The 24,388-nt window shown below is 30.7% G+C and overlaps 1 protein-coding gene across 1 annotated transcript in view; it reads left to right on the plus strand.

Annotated features, from left to right (window-relative positions):
* The window catches only part of LOC123670055 (flocculation protein FLO11), a 136,950-nt gene that overhangs the window by 70,998 nt on the left and 41,564 nt on the right, over positions 1-24,388 (plus strand). Inside the window, exon 3 of the mRNA XM_045603564.1 lies at positions 7,244-7,292. The gene's annotated coding sequence lies outside the window, so the exon portion shown is untranslated. The remainder of the gene's footprint in view (positions 1-7,243; positions 7,293-24,388) is intronic.

The raw sequence follows: 24,388 nt of genomic DNA on the forward strand, positions 1-24,388 counted from the left end.
TCAAAGCAAAAATGCAACGTAATCCTTTAAAGGGAAAACATTTGTCGCGATTGCCTTTTAAGAAATAACCTTTAAGTGATTCAATCCAAAAATAGTTTCAAAATTGTATTATTGGTTCGTTGCATAAAATTTTCACGGCAAGATCGTGACAGCGGTCACCAAAGTAATACGCGTAGTAACGTAAAATGTATGGATTGAAAATTTATTGAAGCATTCCAATACGATGAGATATCTTATTGATTCGATCCATTGTTAAATAATGATATCTACTTTATTTCGATCTAAGATTTCGTTTTGCATTCAAAAGTAAATACTCCTTCTAAATGTCAATATACATCGCCTTGAAGGCTTGCATTAACAATATTTATTTTCTCTTAACCTTCAGAGTGTTATTTAACAACGGTGATCGTGCATCGATAGAATCGAAACAATAAAGGCATCTAGTTGTTATGAATATTAAACAATAGATCGATATTTAATCGATCGATCTATTTATCGGTGGACATTTTGAGTTCAATGTCATTCACTGACCCTCTGATGGTTTATTGTTTCGTGATATAGGACTGACGACTAAGCATATCTAGATAAAGCCCAGAAATTAATGACATGTCGTGTGGCTATTTCGTTTCATATGTTTATTAATTTATCTTAAAATTCTCTAGAGAATAAGAATATTTCTACGTCAATATTAGATAATTTTTCCTCTATTTTGCGAAAAGTTGAAGCTTAAATAAATAGCACAACAGTGTACATGAAACACATAAATTATTATTTATTTATACCATCGGTCCTATACCGATGTTAAAAAACAATGGTATTTATCGTATTTATATAATATTTTTTCTAGTGTTTCCTTCAAAAAAAATCATAAATAGAAACCTTAGCTCCACTTGAAGGCACTTATGACATAAATGTAAGAAGTTCAACTAGAAATTTGATCAATGGTTTTGATGGCGGGTTTCAAAAACAATAAACATTTTAATTGTAAAAATAATTACAACACACGAGTATATAGTACACGTATACTATAATAATATTTTTTCTAGTGTTTCCTTCAAAAAAAAAATCATAAATAGAAACCTTAGCTCTACTTGAAGGCACTTATGACATAAATGTAAGAAGTTCAACTAGAAATTTGATCAATGGTTTTGATGGCGGGTTTCAAAAACAATAAACATTTTAATTGTAAAAATAATTACAACACACGAGTATATAGTACACGTATACTATATATAATATAATAATAATAATAATAATAATATTTAAAGCTTTCGCTCCGGCATTTGTATCGCAAGGTGTCTATCGCAGCAATGCTGGAGGTAGAAGCAGTCAAAACGCTCCGCGATCATCTTCAGCACACTGTTTTGGGTGCCCCTTACTCTACGCACAAAAGATGCGCATCGCTTACGCATGGTGGTGTGGAAGCAGTCGGTTCTTGCGTCTGCAAACATGCCTGAGGCGCTGCAGCATCGGGGCAGCCCCAACAGTATCCTGAATGCATTATTGTAGAGGACACGGAGGTCACTGTATCTTTTCTTTATGTAGTCAGCCCATAAGCTACACGTATAAAACGAGGTACAATATGCTCTAAAAAGTGTTATCTTTACTTGGGCTGAGCAACGAGCAAACCTTCGAGCTAACATGTTCGCTCTAACTGACAGTAGTACATATATTAGTTAGTTTGCCTATATTACTATATTTTTCAAATATGAAACCAATGCTGTTGGAGGCTGATACGTTTCTAATGTACCAAACGATCGCTAAACAAAACTTATTTTGACCATAACAATTAAACAGAATGCAAATAAAGGCGTGGATACCATTTAATGTAAGTAAGACAAGTTCGTTAACCTTCATTTTAATAGAAAAAGGCGGCGCACGTCAGAGATCTTATATTCGTTTTACTTACGTATTGAGAAACCATTTTCAAATTTATATAAAATATTAGTTTATTTTTAGAGATTAAATAGGTACGTACATATATACTTATATCAAATAAAGCTTATAATGTTTCTGCTGTTATTTAAAAAATGCTATCCTGAGCCTTGATCTTGATGACGTAAAATTATTAATAATAATTATATTTGTTTAGACCTAAAGTGAATGGTTTTTATATTCGAATTTTAAAGGTAAGATACACAATTTTATACATTAGCATGCCAAAATATATCGGTGTTCAAGTAAAACGTTAAATAAAAAAAGCTATTAAGGGATGGTTGCAATAAATTTCAATTTGACAAAGTCCCGAAATTTTATGGATGAAAAATTTTCGACGCCTGACGTGGGAGGCGTTGAGGTTGTTACACGGGTATTTTGTCACCCTCGGACGATAAACATCGATAATAATTTGTATTCTTTGATTGAAGTGCTTCCATTAAACCGCTTTTGCTCTATCAAACGTCCATAATTCGTGCTAAAAAGACTATATAAATATTGTAATCCAAGCAAAATTTAACATTGTTAATTTTTTTTTTTTTTTAATATTGTTATGCGTTTCTTTTGCCGGTTTTTCTTGTAGATGTCAAAATATATAACAAACTTTTATCTCAAAAGCAAAGCCGCGATAAAAGATAAAGTCTTACATAAAATATAGGAGGAAAATTGGATATTGTCTTTTACAACTCTGTACTAGTGTGAAACAGCATGCCGTCTCTAAATAATTTCCAATTAATTACTTACATGCCGATGAAAATTCCTCATAATTATAGTATGACGCATTCATTATATCATATTATGCGTTGTCATATCAAGAGTTTAATCGGCATAATATTAAATTATTAATGCATAACTTCACACATAACATTGACGTCGTACGAATAACTCATAAGTTACAACATGAACCTATCTGTACATAAATTGAACACGACAAACTAATTTGAATAAATGGTTACAATGTGTGCTTGCTGATACAATGAAATATTACAAAGGATCTTCTAATACATGTACCTACATTTTCTTAATAGATAAAAGCAAAAAACAATGTTTGAAAAGTAAATTTATCCGTTATGGTATCTAGGTCAAAAATAAGGAAATATTTAAAATAATACTTTTACCTTAATTAATAACGAGTAGGTATATGTATGTAAACTACAAATATTGTTAATAACTTTATAATTTTATTTTGATAGCCCTCTAGTACTTACTGTACTTTATTAGTCCTGTTGCGTATTAAATGATTAATTCACTACTTTTTTTCCTAAATATTTTTTTATTATAATTATTATTTGTTATTAATAATAAAATATGTACAATTGATTATTTGATTGATTGATTTATCAAAAAAATATTTAGTCATAATATTAGGCTGCTACCTATTTATTACACAAGCATGAAGTTGCTTACCGTAGGAAAAGACGAGTGTGTCTATTTATAATAATGTTAATAAGATATTTATTTTTCATTTATTATATTTAATGTACAGATACACTAAACTATTACTTAGTTCTGATATTTTATAGGTATAATAATATTTTTATAGTATCGAAAAACTCTATAAAAATAAACAAAAGGATGTTCCAATATTTACGGCGAACCCTCGACATGCTCATGTCATCATTAATCTTCCGGACGATTAACACAATATCCTTAATTAATAACGAACGTATGCGAGCGGTACACTGAATTACAATTTAATTTAATATACAATACCGTCGCAAAAGTAACAATGATATTACGAGAGATCTACGAAAACTTCGTTAGGAAATTCTTAATGATATTCCCAATGTCATATTAGCTCACACTTTGTAATCATTAACTCGATTAACAATGGTAATTCATACCGTACCGTACCTTATCAGTAATTCGTAACCGCATTGTTACTATTTCATTTTGACCCGACAGTGCAGACGTAGAGAGTAATGTTTCTATCGTACCCAGATATTTATTGCTGTATTCACTTTTGACAAATAATAATTTATTTAAGTATTCGTCATTATAATTATGACGCCATGTGGGATTATCATTGAATAAATAACTGGTCTCGTTCTGTTAAATACGTGTTGTCATAAATGAGGGCTTTATCTTAATTTAAATGGTCACCTACATGTTAATAACCTGACTACCACTCTGATATATTGGCCACTCTGGTTTTTTCGCACTTGAAGCGATATAATTTTGCATACTACGAATATTACTACATACATACATACTACATACAGATATAAATTTATTTATTTATGCGTGTTGTTGTCGAAACATTAAAAACACATATACCTATAGTAATTAAATTCTTAAATAAAACTTACAAAAAAACAAGGAACAATAATGTTTACTTTCAATATTTAGTTTATTTTTTTTTTTCTACTTATTTATTACTAATTTAATTATGAGTATTTCGAATTCGCCTAATTTATCTATAAACTAAGCAGCACATGTAAGTGAAACATTGTTTCCTGACAATAAATGTCTTTAAGCACACCATAAACAATATTTTACGTCTTACCAAAGAAATAATCGACATAGGCGTTGTTATTAGGATAATAGATAATTAATTCCCTCGCGGTGTGGTCTATATCTTCATTTTAATACACGAAGTACACCACGCGACTCACGTTAATCCACAGAAGTGCAATTTTAATGAAATATAATGAAATTATATTTGAACACAATATTTCCTACTACCGAGGGAAATTAACGTTGATTCAGTTATTATATTTTATCTATTATTAATTTAAAATTCAACGTAGTATTTTTTTAACAAAAACGTTTAATGCGCTAGTCTGTTAGCATAGTTTGCAGTGACCCTGCTCTTCGTTCCAAGAGTATTAGGGTTCGATTCCTGCTTCGAATTAAGGTGTAATATTTTCATGTAGATTAATAATTATATCATGTAACTATTATCTAAAACATGAAACAATTACCTATAACTAGGTATTAAGTTAAAGTGAGTAAAAAAATTACTAACGGTACCAAATTAGTTGAAACGAAATTTGTATTTACTATTAATTATTTATGGTACATTTATAACTTGATGTAAGTAAAAACGCAACATATAGATTAAATGTTTAACTTATTCGAACTTAGTGCTTGCCTGAATTCACACCTGAGACCGTTTGATATGGGTCGACATTTTGTCGAAACTAGCCTGTCTAGTCTAAAATTTATCACCTAACTCTAGAATGAAGACCATTCTTCAGTTATACAATGCTTTGAAACATGATTGAAATACTTTTTTCAGAGTTTTGCTATTATTAATGGCTCTGAAAATATGATAGACGTAACAACAAAATTACGAGTATATTTAAATGTCAAATTTGAATAAAATTTCGTGTAATTTTTATTGCAATATTTATTTACGCAAGCTATTATTCTGTTCTACTTCGACTCGATAGACTGGAAATTTTATGATTCATTGTACATCAACATTTTGCACCCAAGACATTTGAAACTTATTCCCAAAACGCACCTGCCTAACCTTGTAATTTTACACCGAGACCTACATTCTAATAACCTTTGTGAGACCGATATTCAGTTCTGCATTCGCGAGAAAACATTTCATCGATCAGGTCGTCTTTGCATAATAATGGTACAATGAGTCGATTCGTACAACGAGCGATTCTCAACGTTCTCATCATTTGTAATATAGTCCTTAAACCGTATAATATAAGGATTGGAAACTTTGCATGTTGTCGTGACTGTACGAGGCTGTCGGTTACAAAACGACTAGTAACACCTCCGAAGCCGCCCTCTTGCGTCTCATGAATTATTCGGTTCTGTGAGTTGTGACACTGCGCTTGTTGAACCAGCCCCGACGGACCTATCGCTTCCATTATGTTTCCAACTTAAATACGACCGTCATATTTTAACTTTTTTTAAAATGAATGTTGACAAACTAAACAGCGCTTAAGATACTTCAGTAAAAAACAAAAAAACTTATTACAAAGACATTTTAATTTATTACATAATATACAAAAATAAATTACTAAAATATATGTGGGTGCATATCTTCTGATTATGTATAAAGTTTGTAAAAATACAACAAAACAATTTTTTGGAACGAAGTTCCTTATGGGGCGCTGCGGAGGGGTACCCTAGCCGACAAACGTCCGTAATGTTAAAAAAAAGCGTAAGATTTTTATGTATAGTCTATGTATGATGGCTATACAGTATCTAATGTATAGTCTACGTGATGGCAGTTATTATTATTACAGTTTGCTGTTATTATTATTATAATTCTATAATTATTGTATATTTTTATAAATCATTGTAAATAAAATAAAGGTGTTAAGATAATTTTGTAAAGTATTTTTGTTATCGATAAAAAAATCATAATAAAAAATGAATACTCGAACAACATTAAAAATGTATACTCGATTAACATTTTATTATAAGGAACTTCGTTTCTATTTGATGTCCCACGATACCACACGGTTTTTTTTTTCATACAAGCTTAGTTCGGGCTAAATAAGTAATACCAGCCCCAAGCAAAATTACGAGTATTTCAAGCTTAAAAACAAACGCCTCGTCAATCTCAAACGGGGTTGAATGAACATTCGATGAAGGTACGCACCCTCCACAGTTCAGTCACACGAATCATTAAATTAATTTTCTTCGAACATCCCTCTTGTACGTACGTCTTCAACTTTCTTACAGAGGACGCTAAGTTTGAGGAATCTCGATAGTTATGTTTTATAGTTTTTTTTTTTTTTTTTTTTTTTTTTTTTTTATTAACTTTTACTTCATTTTATTTGACTGTTACAAATTTTTTAAATTTTTTATAGAATAGGAGAGCTCTCCAATCCATAATCCACTCCTAGCTTCAGTGCGACTCGGAAGAAAACAATTTTTAATTTAATCGGTTTTATGACTGACAAATTAAAATTAATTTTAAAAAATCTACTGCTCAAAAACTCAACGATTCAAGCTCATAATTGAACTCTTATATCTCTACTATAACTGAGTTCATATTCTTGTGTTGCCTAAAACGAAAAGGCTAGATCAGTTCACTGGATTGAAATAAAATGTACAAGCATGAGAACAATAATATTGACGATATACCTATTACTTCTATTCAACTTCTAGTTCAAGTCTATATTTAATTTTATATTTTTTGAAAAAAAAATCTCGTAGAATATTATCCTAAAACTGTTAATTAAATTTAACGAACTAGAACTTTTTCATTTAATTAGATATATACTTAAAGTATCTATCTTTATCAAAGTTTTGTCATTTAGTTATTTTTGTTTCGCATAAAATATGCATATATTTGAATATTTTTCTAAAAGAAATTCTCCTTTGCTTGCAGAATTTCAACTTTCACGAGAGCGGTCTACTGAAGCACTATTCGAGGGAACGTAAGTTGATTTCATTTACCTAACTAGCTTTTTTAAGAAAATGAAGCCGATTGAAAACATTGCAATTTAGATGTTTCATAAACATATAATTGTATCGTATGTTTTAAAAAAATAAATTTTAAGACTTAAATTTTTGGAAAACATTACTGATATTATCATTAGCTTATATTAGAACATACGCCAGTACCTCTATTTTTTAAAGTATGTATAGTAATTAATTTTTTGAAGGATCGCTAACAGATCATACATGTTTTTTTTTTACAAAAATAATATACAGAAAGTCCTCGCTCATCGTGCATCCATTTATAGACAAACTGAGCTACCATATAATAACGAAATACAAATAATATACGCAACAGTTGAAATTTTTTTTTTTAATTTCTTGGTCATTGAAACTTTCTTGTTTCGAAAGAAATTCTAAGACATAAAAGAAACAGAATAGTAGGTTAAGCTCAAAGGGAGCTCCTTCTTAATAAAAGATGAGACTTATTTCGATCGATGGAAATTATTTATGTTTTTAGTTACAACACAAATCAATGTTCAACAAAATAATCTTTTAGCTTTTTTTTATTATTATAAGTGTTTTCTCAAAAGCATGTTTAAGATATATGTTTCCACTATCCGTATAGAATTTCAATATTGTCAGTGGTAATGGTATAGGCATTAACCGCGGTCCTGATATATAATAGCAATAATGGCGGCGCATTCCGGGAAAATATAATATCTTTCAATATTGCTATAAAAGCCCGCGACCAGGTTTAATTAAACGTTTAAATACTGATTAAAAATACATTCCGGTAATATTCGAGAGCGCTCTTTATAATGCCATGTTAATGAATTTAGCACGGCACTACTTTTCACGCTTATTTTAATATATGATTCCAATTAATCGTTAATTTATTAAATTAAAATGTATGTTACACCTGCATTATCGTTTTAATATTTAGTAAATAAATATAATACCTATTTACTCAACTGACCCGATAAGCTCCCTCTCGGTCTAGAAAAACACAACAAACGCCCAGACCGCAACCAACACCATTTTTGTCGAGTACTTGGTAAAATAATCACTTTTAAATAATAGCCTTAAGCTACTTTTATTGTTTATAAAATAAATTATTTTAACAGAATAATAAATAAAAAGTATTTTACATTTTTAATGTAATGACAATTCTAAATAATTATTTTTCTATAAAACATATACCTGTTATAATACCTTCCATCAATGTAGGTTTAAAGAATTTATTTTCTCATAAAAACATCACGTTCACTTATAATGAGATACAATCAATATACCTACTATATCTAGTCGGATGTTACAATTTTTACCTCTGGAACGCTTAATCGGAACATTTATAATTTACATTATATTCGAGTTATTTTTTTATTTAAAAATATCCATGCTGTCCGAACCTTTAACATGATTTGGTATATTATTACGAGTATATAGCCGCAAACCCTTAAACAATATTATTTTCTTACCATACTTTGTACGTACACTAGTCACCATTAATTTATCCTTGTTTCTTAAATTGTATTTAGCTATTTTTTTTTATTAATTTCGATGTTGGAGTGTATTGAATTGTTGATAATGTTATTTATCAGTATGCTGGTGTAACAGGTGTATAATTGGGTGGGTGATATTTAACAATTTTGTTTCTTGATACTATGATACTGGCTGATGTAAAAAAAGATAGCAAAATAGTACTTTGATAACATTATTTTGAATTCTTTGTAACAGCATTAAATTTTTCTTAGCGGCAGATCCCCACACTTCTATAACAATACATAACAAATTACTATCTTAAAAAATATTAAAACATAAAAGTAAAAGTGTATGTTAGTTTCTTTAAAAAAACTGTTTAGTTGATCACGCACCCGCATGCCCAGAGTGGTGACTATAGGCAAAACACATAAGTTTACGTCATTTTGGGCGCGAACTTGTGGAGGCCTATGTCTAGCAGTGGACTGCGATAGGCTAATGTGTGTGTGTGTGTATGTGTTTAGTTGATGAAATAAAAACAGACTTTTGAAATTTTTTAACCATAATTACTTAATTCTTTACAAAATTAAATTTAAAATTGATAAAATTAAAATACCCAAAATACATAATCGCTAAACAAAAGCTGATCGAAGAATCCTCCAATGTAATTAAGCCTAGCAAAGTTGAAAGGTTGCTGTCAATATTATCTGAGCGCGGGAGGGCAGGAAGGATAAATGGATTAGGGTAAACAGCATAAAGAGCCTTTTGTATCCCAAATTAAATGTCACCCAGCGTCATTATTCAGACTCTGTGACACGCACACGATCACTGCTTGCCGGCGACCACCGCGTTTACATGTTACGATATTAGATTAGACACGAGCGTATTAGTTACTATATAATTAATCTGTTAAGTAAGTAATATTGGTATGAATTGCACTTGACTTGTTTCTTTTTCTTTCAAACTGTGTAAGAAGGATAATTATTAGAAATTTTTCTTTAAAATCAATATGAAAATTTATAAATATATTGTAGTGTACCTAATTAATTTAAAATAACGCTACGAAAAGAAAGGAATGATTACTAGAGTTTTGATTATATCAAAATATTATGAACGCAACGAATTGTGAAAAAAGTTCATTAATAATGAAATTGCCCCCCTATCCACCTCGGTAATACCCTAGCTATCCGCGTAAATTCGGTGTTGACAATTTAATCACAGTTTAATTATATCAAAATTTATATCTCCGTCACATGTAAAAGACGTTTGAAACCATTAATTATATTTGTAACGGCTGTCGAAGATGCCTCCGAGCCAAACTTTACACCGTACACTTTAATTGAATTACAATAATACTACTTCGTAAAAGCCGATGTATCATTATTTGCAACAGACGGACAGTGATCGATATATCTACAACAAACTTGCCACAAGTTTGTTGTAGATATAATAAATAACAAAGTTATTATTTAGATAAAATAGCCAAAAATATTTTATTCTTGACTATTATAATACTGCATGGAGTGCCATCTGTTGATATTTTAATGTAAACTTCTGTTTACACATTAACAAAACCGTTATGGCGTTCTTTCAGAAATTTCTAGATAAAGAATTGTGTTAACTGATATTAAATAAATTTACTTGATATTATTAGTGCTATTAGTGGATTTTAATTGACCTGGATTCTAAAGTACTGCCTAACTTCGTCGTTTCTAATCGTCGTCGTTTATAAACCGATTTTGATAATTCTTTTTTTTTTTTTTGTTGGAAAGGATGGTACCATGATTAAAGAAACCAGGATCTGATAATGGAATTCCAGAGAAATCGGGGTAAACCCTCTAAAATCGTAGTGACGACTAGTACGTTTGTTAATTTTTTTCGTCTACTTACGTTGTATTACTTTTCGATGTAATTGAAGTCGATTTTTTTTTTCGTTTGCGAACAAACACAATTATATCGCCTATCCTTATAACGGAGCTTTAAAATCAATAATGTGTTTTTGAAATTATTTATTAAATATTAATGTACATATCATTCCAAGTGCCTTTTCCTTTTTATAAATATCTATCTATAGACAGTCACAGTATACTGTAAGTATGAAGATAAAACGGTACCCAAATAAGCAGAGAAGTTTGATCAATAATCTTAAATAAGCCTCTTTTATTTTGAAAATTTTGGGAAATACTGCTGTACTTTTTCTTTAAACTAAAATGAATATTTCGAAAAACTAACTGAAATTTATACATGCATCACTTTACACTGAACTCTCAAATAGAATATATTATAAAGCTAATAATATTATGAAGATATTATAATTGAATTAAAACAAGAAAACAAAGATAACCATATTCAAATATAATAAACTATTCATTAATAATTCTATAGCGTATTCATAAATTCAATCGATAGAAGCGTTGATTTAACCTTAACGGAGTTAGTAAACAGTACTTACTCAGTGAGCGTGTATTGCCCGTAGTCATTACTTTAATTAATTTTTAAATTAAATTTTTATTAATTTTTAATTAACTTGTATATGAAGACAATATATATTGATAACTTTTATTCTTGGTGGTTGAAGATCACTAAGGTATCATTCAAAAAATTTAATGTTAACACCACATTATGACATACTTTTACGAAATTAAGTAAATTCTTTTTTAATATCTGTTATCCGCATTCAGACCATAGGCCAAAATTAATCAAAATTTATTTGAGTAAGCTCGAAATGTAAATTTATGTATAAAAACCCCCTTTACTTAATAATAAGATTTTTCATTTAATTTTTTTGAGAAGTATATATATTGGCTTATTCAAACAAATCTTTACACAGCATGATTCCAAAAACTAGATATTATTCAAGAGACAAAAAATGACATTCCGGAAATTCACACACCTTGTATTATTATTTACAAAATTCTCGCTTAAACAATGGACTTATTTCATTAAAATTATGAAATATCCTGTCGTCCTTCTCAAACATTTCAATTCCTTACCCACAGTTGTTTTTCTCGCTATAACGGCCCTTCTATAATTATTTGGAAATAAAAATTAAACACTAAAGACTATAATACTACTACTATACAGTAAGCATATGACAATTACGTATTTATTACCACATATTCGTAATAACCTCACACTGAGTACTTACATGTTGACCCAAGGTGTAATGTAATATTCATATCAGTGAACCCTTAGCGCCAATGGGATCACTTTAATTTTCGTGGACGGACATCATCGCAAGAACTATGCCAATAGTTTTAATATGTTTATTAGTGACCCTAATTGTGTATTAAATATCTAAATGAAGCCTTTTTTATACATGATACATGAAATTAATATTAGCTAAATAGTGGCTGTGTAGGCTTCATTAAATTAATTATTAATACGAAAACGAACAAGATGATTAATTTGCTAAGAAGTACAAGGGAAAACTTGAAGGGTTAAGTGGTGATCATATAGCTCGGTATATAATTAAATATTTTACTACGTACTGACGAAGCTTTTACGGATTCTCTCCGCAGGCGACGAACGGTGGTGCATAGGAGGCGCTACTTAATGCGCCTTCAGTAACGCCCCTGCGCCCGTGTCGGGCTAGTATGGGAACCCGCTTCTGTTAGACACGGCATTGTCGGGATTGTTCAGAGGTGAGCCGGACAGTCCCCATGGAGGAGAAGTCTGGCTTTTTCGCCGAGGCCAGCCTGTCGCTGGTGGGATCTTGTTACCTGCAGATCCGGAACCCTCCAATTAAAGCGGCTGAAGGCTCCCGCAGGGGTTTGATCGGTAGTGCACCCCCAAGTGCTGAAGCCGACATACGGTCTAGGACTGCCGACATACGGTCTAGGACTGCCTACCTCCTACGTCCTGGATATCACCCGTAAATGGGTTCCCCTGCGATATCAAAAGAAAAGCTTTTACGGATTCATCGCTTCTATAAATAACTAAAACTTGAACTCTTTTCATCTAAATAATAAAAAAAGATTTATCATCTAGAAAAAACAAAAATAATAAAAATAAACTTATAACATACAGAAAAAAAATAAAAGACTAACATATAATGCTGCCTAAAAACACAAAAGCAAATGACATGAAAATGACATGATATGTAACCTACCAAATAGCTGTCGTAATGAATAAAATATAAAATAAAGTCATATTTAACAATTTAACTAAAAGAAAGTGTCTTAGCAAATTCAAGTGTAAAATTAAAATTATAACCAGGAGATCTAAAAGCTAGTACACTAGGAGTACTCGTAAAATGCAAATGCCGACCGCAACACAACTCTGTTGTTTTAGTTGTTTGCGACTTTCCGACGTGTATGGTTGACCCTTGATTAGAAGGCAACTGTCCCCGGCATTTGTTAGCCTAAGTTAGGTACACTTCTCCCAGCCATTTGTGTAATTTACAACTTGGTTAAACCTTCTTGGTGAAATGGCCCTGAATTATTTGCACGTTTTCAAAGTGTATTTTAGAATGTTAACATTTAAATGATGACTATTCGAAATAGGAAAATTTGTCTTAAATTATTATTAAACCGGATTGTCTGGAATAAACGGCTAGTTAGCCATAAGTCCGCCCATAGTACTCCACAGTCTGCAACTATCTTTATGCATTGCTTGTATTGTATTTGTGGTGTGCAATAAAATATATAATAAATACATGTATTTTCATACTCTATGCGATATTTATTATAATAGCAATTCATAAATTTACGAAAAGAAATTAATCATAAATGCGTTCGAATATAAATTTATTTATTATGCAAAATTAATTATAATTTTACTGGCGTATATTGAATAATTTTACCTAAAAATGTCCAAGATAATTTAAAGTGACACTAAGGGAATAATTTCTAAACGCATTAACACCTCCATTGTTTAAGATCAACAAGCGCTCTTAAAGTTAACTGAGGGGACTAAGAGAATAGCTTTATAAGAATACATTTAACTCTCACTGAAAAAGGATTTCTTTAATGAAAAATGTGAAAACAAAACTACAATAAATAGTTCTTAGATATGGCGATAGATATGGAGGCCGTTTGCTTCATCTAGTTAATTTATCTACATATATACATATAGGCAATATTAATTTATCTACATAACGAAGAAAAATAATATTAATATGAAAACGGAAAAGACAATGAATTATGTTTGTGTATTAAGTTTGTTTGTATTTTATTTCAGTATTCAAATGCTGCTTGCTTCAGTCTGTAATATCCCACTGCACGGCCTCTTTTCCCATGTAGGAGAAGGACCAGAGCTTAACCGGGACCGACCGCTTAACGTGCTCTCCTAGACAAGGTGGGGAGACCCACAAGGACTGCACAAACACCCGGACCACGACAATCATCTGTATAGCCAATACAAATACTTGTGATGTGCGGGGATCGAACCCGCAACCGCCAGCGCAAAGGCCACAAACCAGTGCTATGACCGTTGCGCCAACGCGTCATTACTATTCAAATACTAATAATAGAGCAATAAAAATTTATATATTTATATTTTTGATGTGATATTAAAAAATGTTTAGAATTTCCTAATGTGCGGGTAACACAAAAATAAAATCGTACAAATTAAAAATTTATATGTCAAGCAGTGAAACCTAATGCAACAAAAACCGCGAAGTTTGTCTATTTGTAGTGAAACGTAATAATATATTAATATCATATTTTCATTTTATTGACTTATTATCGAACAGTTCGATAACGTCATGTTTTATTTTTAAAAGTCAAATTACTTATAATTATTTATTTACCCTTTAAACAACTATTTAAATATCGATACTCATTCTGAATATAAGGTAAAAAATATACACAATATAGACAATGTACATGACCGAAGTCGCGACGCATTTCACTCAATAAAACCTTAACTTTAGCATGCGTCTTTAAGGATGTATTCGTTACTAAACTGATCACGCATGCCTCGCATTTAAAGATATTTCGTAATCCTTCCATTGTTGACTAAATTTTGTTTCCAAGTATTCAACACCGTTGAGAACATTGTGAAAATAGACAACATGTTTATAGTTATTTAATAATCGTACCTATAGGCGTATCCTTGCCTCATAATGTACCACTGTGCCAGATAATTTAGACACAGCCCTAGTCATGTCATATTCTTTGTAAACAAAAGGTTTAAATTGTATTTAAAATTCAACAATACTCTATTCTATCGAACGCTCTATTACTGAAGTTACATAGTATTTTTATCGGTCGATTCAAATAACAATAGTTCCATTTTAAAGATTACAATATAGCTGAGATGGTTCAGTGTATAGCACTTCTATAAATTAAACAAAGGACAATATAAACTGAATATAGAAAAGCTTTTTACCTAAACAGCTTTTTTTTCGTAAGTTTTATCTGAATATAATGCACGATATATAGCGGATTTTTTTAAAATCTAACTTCAACAAAAAAAACATTTTTACTTTCATATATACATATATTTAATTTTGCATGTTTGCAATGTTTCAAAAAATGCTGTTTGGCTTACATTTAAAAAGTTAATATGTTTTTTTTAATGAGTCATCCATGTAAACACCTTGTTATTTAAATACATAACCAAAATAAACATGAACGTCTCTTGAACATTAACCATAAATAACTATGACCTAACATAAGCGAACAGGATTCTTTAGACCACGTGGATATAAACAACAAGAGCAATTTAACAAAATTCTTATTAATTTAATCGAAATTTTAGTTAAAAACGAAACATACTATGTCATTCTTATAATTACATAAAGAAACAATTAGAAATATGAAAACAAACAACGTGGTTAAAGTCTTTATGTAAGCATTTATTGAATCATATATCTCAACCTATGAGCACAAAAAAAAATACATATATGCTTTAATTAAGTTGTTACAATAAAGATTGTAATTTTTCGTAATAAAAAGTTGACTCATTCACGATACGATCAAAAAAAAACTGTAAAGATTATCTCGAAATATGCAAAATATTCGCCAGTTCTTGTAAAAGTATTTACTCAGTGTGAGACAAGGAAAATATTCAAGCAAGTTGACACAAAATGTGCAAATACGTTCTTCTCGGTACGTATTATTCTTGGTTTCGCTAAAATTACACGGTTGAACGAGCACAATACCTCAAATAGGTTAATGACGTCTAAGGTATCTTATAATTAGTAAATTGCAAAATTTTCGTACTTATCGGATAACTCAAGCAAGAACAGAACGCAGGCAATCATATTTCAATCCTCTTTGCGTAATAAACTAACAATGTAACGGAAATTTGGTAGATAAACATGTTTAATTGTAACACTAATCGCGCTTAAATCTATTTTCGTGGAGAAACTAACATCGCCTTGAGAATAGAGATTTCATTTTTTCACATCGCATGGAGTTTACTCACGTCAATTACGAGAGGAAACGATAAGTGCAGAACTTCTTACTCATAATACTAGGGTTATTAATATAAATTACAATGGTGAGAATAGATCATGTGACAAAGATTAGGTAGTTTTTCCTTTATTCGCCTAGGTTTAGAAGTAAAATAAAATTCATGAGAACGGAAGCTCTTACGTCTACCGTTTATAAGTATTACGAGCTTAAAATGACACCAAAAAGTTTTACCTTTAGCTAGCTTCCTTTGCATTAAAAAACGAATATAAAATTTTATCCGCTCTGTGAAAAACACGTAGAATTCTAAATTTAAATTCCCTTTATTATATTTTTCTATTTTGATTTTTAATACGAAAAACGTCAACTAAAAAAAACAAGTTGAATCTCATTAAGAAAGAATAAAATAAATATAATGTAATAATCAAACAACTCTGTTGAAAGTTAGGACTTGTAAACATCTCTTTAATTAATAATACATTCAATTCATACAATTAAATATCACATGAAAAGAACGCTCTAAATAGTAATATATTGCAATTGTTTGCAAAACGGTCAGTGCGCTATCTGTAAGAAGCGCGCTCAATTAGGTCGTAGCCCGTAACACCGTGAGAGCTTCCCACGTGCGTTATATTACTTAAGAACAATTCACACCTTGGAACTAACTATTATTCTAAGGCTACTCTAAGCCGGATGTCTACTAAACTTGACAAATAGTAATAATTAATTAAGTTATAATACGGTAAGATCGTGTCTTCGTCTCCTAAGGCTTTAAAATGATACGCTAAACGAGTAAACAATACCTGTGTATATATAATAATATCCCTATTGTATTATAAAATATAATTAATATTGTACAGTCAAATAATAGTTCTCTATATATAATATAAATAAATATATATAAATATAATATATATGTATATATAGGTATATATACCTCTCTCGGTCAGTTTTGGACTCACCATCGAATTATAGAAAATAAGCTTTAGTTCGCAATTTGAAGCATGCAATGTTGAAAATAATACGCCTCAAAGCTTTGAAAATTAAAATGTAAATAAAAAAGGCATGGCACTTAAGAGCCCATGGATGTTAAAACTTATATAAAAATAATAATAATAATAATAATTCTCTTAATTAGTAGTATTGTGTCTTGTGATGAGTAACGTAGCCAAAGCCCCTAAGGATGCGCCATCTTTCCGTAGCGGCCTTAGTCTTACGCAAAGGTAACCAATTACCGTGAACCGAACCGTACGGTTATTTCTCACTCTCGTGGTATAAAAAAAAACTACCCGGCAAAATACAGACAAATTGACTAGCCCGTTGGCGCAGTTTGTAGTGACCCTGCTTTCTGCTCCGAGGGTTGTGGGTTCGATTCCCACCCCGAGTCTGGTTGTAATATAAATATTTATTTATATATTTATATATGTATTATTTATAAGTATGTTTATCCAAAAAAATATATGTAGCTATATACCAGTCGGCTGTTACCTATAACACAAGCATTAAGTTGCTTACTTTAGGAATAGACGACCGTGTGTGTATTGTGTAAAAAAAAAAATTAATATTATTTTTGATGGTCTCAAACAATGCCCATAGGACTTGACCACATTCAGTGTTAAATTATTGAGAATATAATAGATTACATAGTAGATAGTATGGTAGAATTAAACGACTGTTTAAATATTGTTTTAAAAATCACTTCATATTCCATCAGCCTTTATAAATATATAATGAAAAAAAAGTAAATAATCGTAAAATGGACTATTTTCTATTTACCGTTACGTCAATATATGCTAAAATCTAGAAATAAACACTCGTATATCGCTTTAATTGAATAGAAATTAATTATTCATTTAAACATACCTAAAAAAACTCACAGACGCATATAGCGATGCTAATTTCATTCATAGGTTGGAGGCGTAAGGACGCTTAAATAAATTCCTATGAATATTTATAGGAATAGAGACAACACTCGTGTCAATATTAGTATTTTGCACCGTCATAATACAAATAAGAACCGAATTTTCAATCAACCACCATGTCTATCAACCTGTCTGTCTATCCAATATACAGTCATGTTCTTTCTATTATGCGATAGCGGTCACGGGTTCGAACTCGCACATGACAAATATTTGTATAGGCCGTATACAAATGGGATCTTGATCTGGTTATTTTTGTGTGTTGTGTTTTTTCGTAACCCCGACGTAAGGTAATTATATGAGGCATTTTATGTGTTAGTAAGAAAATCACCCACGCTTAGTCCCTTTTTAGAATTTTATTAATATGTTTTTAAAGTTATATTTTACAATTTTACGGTACTGTAAATAAACAAAATAGAAACAAAATTATTTGAACACTTGTCCAGTATATCGCAAAATATTGTTTCAAATTTTATTTTCAACCTAATATGTAATGAATGAATACACACAGAAACCAATCAAAATGAAGTAACACACGCTCACATACGAGCAACGCCATGAATTGTAACGAACTTTTACAAAAGTGCTGTTACGAAAACTCATCAAATATTATGAATCGAAATGGGTTATCCGAACAATATCGTGACTACGAGTACACAGATGGGATATGTGTTTTCTGATTTACAGATGGAATGAAAATATTTAACGTGTAATTAAGAATGTCATATTGAATGAAAAACTATCCATGAACTCTTAAATACTATTGATATACTTAATAACTGAACTAAACTTAAACCATTTGTACGAGTATATGATCTGCTTCGAGACAAAACCTTCGAATCTTATGTAGGTTAGATAAAAGAGTAGAAGCTTAATCCGTGAATCCTCTTTACTACAGATTAGTGAGTACATAATTTTATTATTAAATGTAACGATTGTTATAATTTCTTATTGATGACAATAGGGACACAATAGTTTTATATGTTCTTCAGAGCACAGTTGAAAGATCGATTACAATAAACACTGGAAAAAGCTGAAATGACTGAACGGCACAAATATTCGTCACTAATTCCAAATTACATCTTTGTGTCGTTTGCAGTCGAAACACTTGGACCTTTGCAGTGCTAAAAATCTTTTAAATGAGATAACTCCTCGCCTTATTGCCCCCACTGTTGACAAGAGGGCTGGTGAATTTTTTGCCCAGAGAATCGGCATAGCGATTCAACGGGGAAATGCTGCCAGCATTCTTGCCAGAATTCCACGCGGACGTGATTTATACCAAAACTATCTGTAAATCTTTAGTTCTTAAGTTGTGAATTGTAAATATGTATAATGTTAAATAAATTTGGTTTGAACAAACACTCAAATTAATTGTGTTTGCTCGCAAACGAAAAAAAACCGACTTCAATCACATCGACGAGTAATACAACGTAGATCGACAAAAAAATAGTAAAGCAACTACGCGTTATCAAAGATTACTCAAAAAGTAGTTATCAGATCTCGATAAAATTTATATGTGACCACATGATAAACATCAGCTTTCGATTAAATTAAAAATTATCAAAATCGGTACAACCAGTAAAAAATTATTGCGGATTTTCGAGAGTTTCCCTCGATTTCTCTGGGATCCCATCATCAGATCCTGGTTTCCTTATCATGGTACCAAACTAGGGATATCGCCTTTCCAACAAAAAAAAATTATCAAAATCGGTACATCCAGTAGAAAGTTATGCGGTATAATACAACGTAGGTCGACGAAAAAAGCGTCAAGTAAAAACGCATTATTAGATATAACTCGAAAAGTAGTTGTTAGATCTCAAATAAATTTAAATGGGACCAATTGGCACACACCACCTTTCGATTAAAACAAAATTTGTCTAAATCGGTCTACCCGGTCAAAAGTTCTGATGTAACATACATAAAAAAAAAACAGTCGAATTGAGAACCTCCTCCTTTTTTGGAAGTCGGTTAAAAATAATAATTTTTACAAATACAAAGACCTCCGCGCGTAAATCGTACCAACGACTGCTTACATCAATAGAAATTTATGATAACTACACCATCCAACGTTCGTCAGCACACATCTTGCATTAGATATTAATTCGAACAAAAATTAATGCATACAAATCTCTACGTCCAAGAACGTCGCGAAATGTCACAATTGTATCGGTAAATTATTAAAACTTTTTGTTTCCCGATAAAAAGTAAAGTAAAATGATCTCAATATGTGTCACGAACATCATCGTCGGATATCACGATCTTATTAGATAGTACACAATCCAATTTCAGTGACGCTTGCGCCGCGGTGCAATCCAATTTATTGAGAGTTTCGACACGTGCCTTATGTTTCCCCACCCACTGTTTGCTAGTTTCATCAGCTGACGTTATTTGAATTCGGATCACCTACTTGTAATAATGTTTTTGTTAACATTTTCAACAATTAGGTCCTAATAACTATTTTAATTTTTTTTTAATACTCATTTTTGAAGATTGATACTGAATTATTCTAATTGGAAAACTAAGCGACATGTTCGAAAGAACTGAAAGTTAAGGGCTCTAAAATCGCAAGTGAGTATTCCTTAGTTAAACAAGTTGTTAAATAAAGTTTACGAATAATCCTTTTGTTGGCAGATTTATAGAAACTGACAGAACCAATTTTAATCCAATATAAAAAATCATCGTGGTTTATTGCGTATTAAATGAAATTATTCATTTAATTATATATATATGATTAAAGTATATGTTATTGAAATTAAATAAAATACCACGGACATAATAGACATGTATAGTAAGCATTTTAGCAATAAAGCTAGGTATAAAAGTATTTTCTAAAAAGGATACCAAAAAGATGTCTCATCTTGTCCTAAAAATTCTTTAAATGCTTAGTACCGTAGTAAAGGAGCGCTGTCTCCACTCATATCTTACACATTTTTAAGCGGTTTCAAAATAGGAGGTTATTAATCCAACCATATTGAAAAGATATATAGTAAAAAAATATATACATATAATAAAATAGTAATATAATATATATTATATTGCCTTTTTATGTGTGTTACCGCATAGCTTTTAAGTGGGTCGATTTCGATGATTCTTTTTTAAATCAAATGGTGGTGCTTGTCATATTGTCCGATTTAACTTTTATTGGACTCTGACCACTACTTTTTGAGTTATCTCGAATAATGCGTATTTATTTAGTTGACAACTTTCTTGTCTACCTACGTTGTGTAGTACGACTGGTCGATGTACATAATTGAAGTAGGTTTTTTTTCGTTTGCAAGCAAACACAATTATGTTACACAATGTAATACGCAAATCATATATAAATACACTATTCAATGATTCTGTATCTTTTGTACTTTATGGATATTTATTAGTTATTCTATTTTTAAATATCTAGATAAATAAAAATAAATCAGCAATTGAAGAAGAATGATAATAGAAAGAAATGAAAATAGAAATGTATAAACGTGTAGCTTTCGAACGACTGCACTAAATCGAATAATTCTTTTTCTGGTCGTTATTGTCAGAACAAGGCTTGTATAAAAGAAATTTTCATAATAAAATCGATATATTCACATATATATATATATATATATATATATATATATATATATATATATATATATATATATATATGACGGTACATAGTTCGGCGAGTCAGCTAGTAGAATACAAAATTTTATGATCATAATTCACACAAAAACTACATTAAAACGTCCATTTTCGTTTCACGACACATTTATGTGTATAAGGAAAGAAAAATAACAGGTTTGATAGCCAAGTCGTCGGTGGAAACAGTCAAATAATGCATATTCCTCACGGTCGACGGTTTCGAAGTATCAAATTTATTTTTATGTATATTTTTATTGTTTGCGGAGAGGATTGTCGCCTCCTTAGGGGCTGTTTGTATGCGGAGCGAGAAGAATTACTTGCTTGCTCGAGGATGCTCCACTAGTGGTGATAAAACAATTTGTTTTCAAAATATATTATATAATTTATTTTAATAATTCATGTTACCAGACTTTATCGTTATTTTAAATGTTTATCTTTAAATCTCAATTTTGTATTGCAAAATACATTGATAATGAAAAAAATTTGACATAAAATATTTTCAAAATTAGGTTTTGTGCTTGTGTGTTTATTAACTTATTTATATCATATTAAAAACATACATTACAATTAATTTACATGCAACACCCGTCTGGTTTATTTGCAATTGATAACATCGTATTATTCTATGATTGTATAAATTTTCATAGCTACCATTACTTCAAATTAAAAATAATTAATTAATAAATAATTAATACTTCAGCAATAACCCTAAAATAGATTTATTGGCAAATAAAACTTTACAGTAAATGTAAAATTATTTCAAAAATAAAAACACAGGAAAAACCCTGACCTGGTGAAGTTGATAAAAACCGCTCATAGATCTTATTTTTATAAGATCTAGTGTATAAAATAAACGAAATGTATAAAACGATTGAAAATTTCAAATTTAATGTAAGTATTTCATATTTCGAATTTTCCATAAATGGAGGAAACGTAGTAAGCCGGGAATTCATAACAATTTTTAAACCGTTCGAATAAAGCCGAACCAATTTACTATTCATTGCTGTGAATCCAAATAATTTAGCTGGCAACACGAGTAAAGTCACGTTTACACTGAACCGGTGGAAATGTTCTCGATTGGCACTACGATAGTGATGGAATGAATCACTTAAAATCGACTCCGCTAATAATATTGATACCTGGCTTCTCCATATGTTAACTCAAACACCTAACTTATACTAGAATAAAGATAGAAAGTAATTTTAAAGGGATGCATTGAACATCATTGACACCACTAAATAAAGCTAATCATTAAAGAAAAAATAAATTTTACTGTTTGTTTTTATTTAAAAATGACGTCTACTTAATACCAATAAGTCATAACATACTAACTAAATTTAATACCCTATAACACGTAATATTCACTTATCTCATTGAAATAAGTCATAAATAATCGTATTAAGCTTTGACATCGTTTCCATTAAACGCAAATATTATAAGTAAACTTAAAAAATTAACTAATCTATTAAATATTGTGTAATTTGCTCTATTTTTATTCATCATTACAGCCTATACAGTCCACTGCTGGACATAGGCCTCCACAAGTTTACGCCAAAAATAACGTGAACTCATGTGTTTTGCCCATAGTCACCACGCTGGGCAGGCGGGTTGGTGACCGCAGTACTGGCTTTGTCGCACCGAAGACGCTGCTGCCCGTATTCGGCCTGTGTATTTCAAAGCCAGCAGTTGGATGGTTATCCCGCCATCGGTCGGCTTCTTAAGTTCCAAGGTGGTTGTGGAACCTTGTTATCCCTTAGTCGCCTCTTACGACACCCACGGGAAGAGAGTGGGTGGCTAAATTCTTTAGTGCCGTAGCCACACAGCACACTATTTTTATTAATTATAACTAATCTATAACTATCGAATAAACAAGTAAATGTGTATCAGCACATCACTAAATACAGTCTTTTGATAAAGTGAATCCCGGAAACTACACTCTGAGAGCAATCAAGTCGGTGTTAACGTTCAAAGTAATTTCTTTGGCTTCATTCAACGACCAACGGTTCTACTGACTCAATAGATCATTTAAACCAATGTGTATACCTATACTACTTAACGGTATATTTAAATGTTTCATTCGGAACCAAAAAATATAATTAAAATATAACTCATACTTCTACATTCCAAATCAGTGATAGCTTCTTAGATTAACTCTAATTAATTTGTTTTAATCGAATAAAATATTAATGACAATTCAAAAGCTACTTGAATAAATGAATTTTTGATCTTGATTTTGTCTGAATAGATAACAGATTTTTATACCAAAAAAGATTTACTGTAACATAAATTACTCTCTAACGTTATATCGAAAATGTCATTAGCGTACAAAATAGCAACGGCTAAAATAGGATAAAACTACGAAATGTAATACTTGCTAATTGAGTTTTGTTCCCGCAAGCGCGCTCTACGATGTATTGCGTTGCGGGACAGTGCTATTTGTACACAATGTAGTTTCACAAATACACAGGTGGAACACGTAAAGGCTTTTTACGGCATTATGACCTTTATGGTTAGTACTTTAAAAACTTATGTCGTTTACTTTCCTCTCCAAGTAGTTTGAAGCTCAGAGAGTAAAGTTGAACCTGTGCTCGGGTTCAATTTGGTACGATCCAATTATGTAATTTTAATTTGTATAAAACTCGTTCGAGAACTTCGTTTAAGGCATTCATTCATATGACGGTAACTTTGGTAACTAGCGGTATATAAAATAGCAAACTAAAC

The sequence above is a fragment of the Melitaea cinxia genome, chromosome 4, assembly GCF_905220565.1.
Source record: "Melitaea cinxia chromosome 4, ilMelCinx1.1, whole genome shotgun sequence".
Classification (NCBI taxonomy): domain Eukaryota; kingdom Metazoa; phylum Arthropoda; class Insecta; order Lepidoptera; family Nymphalidae; genus Melitaea; species Melitaea cinxia.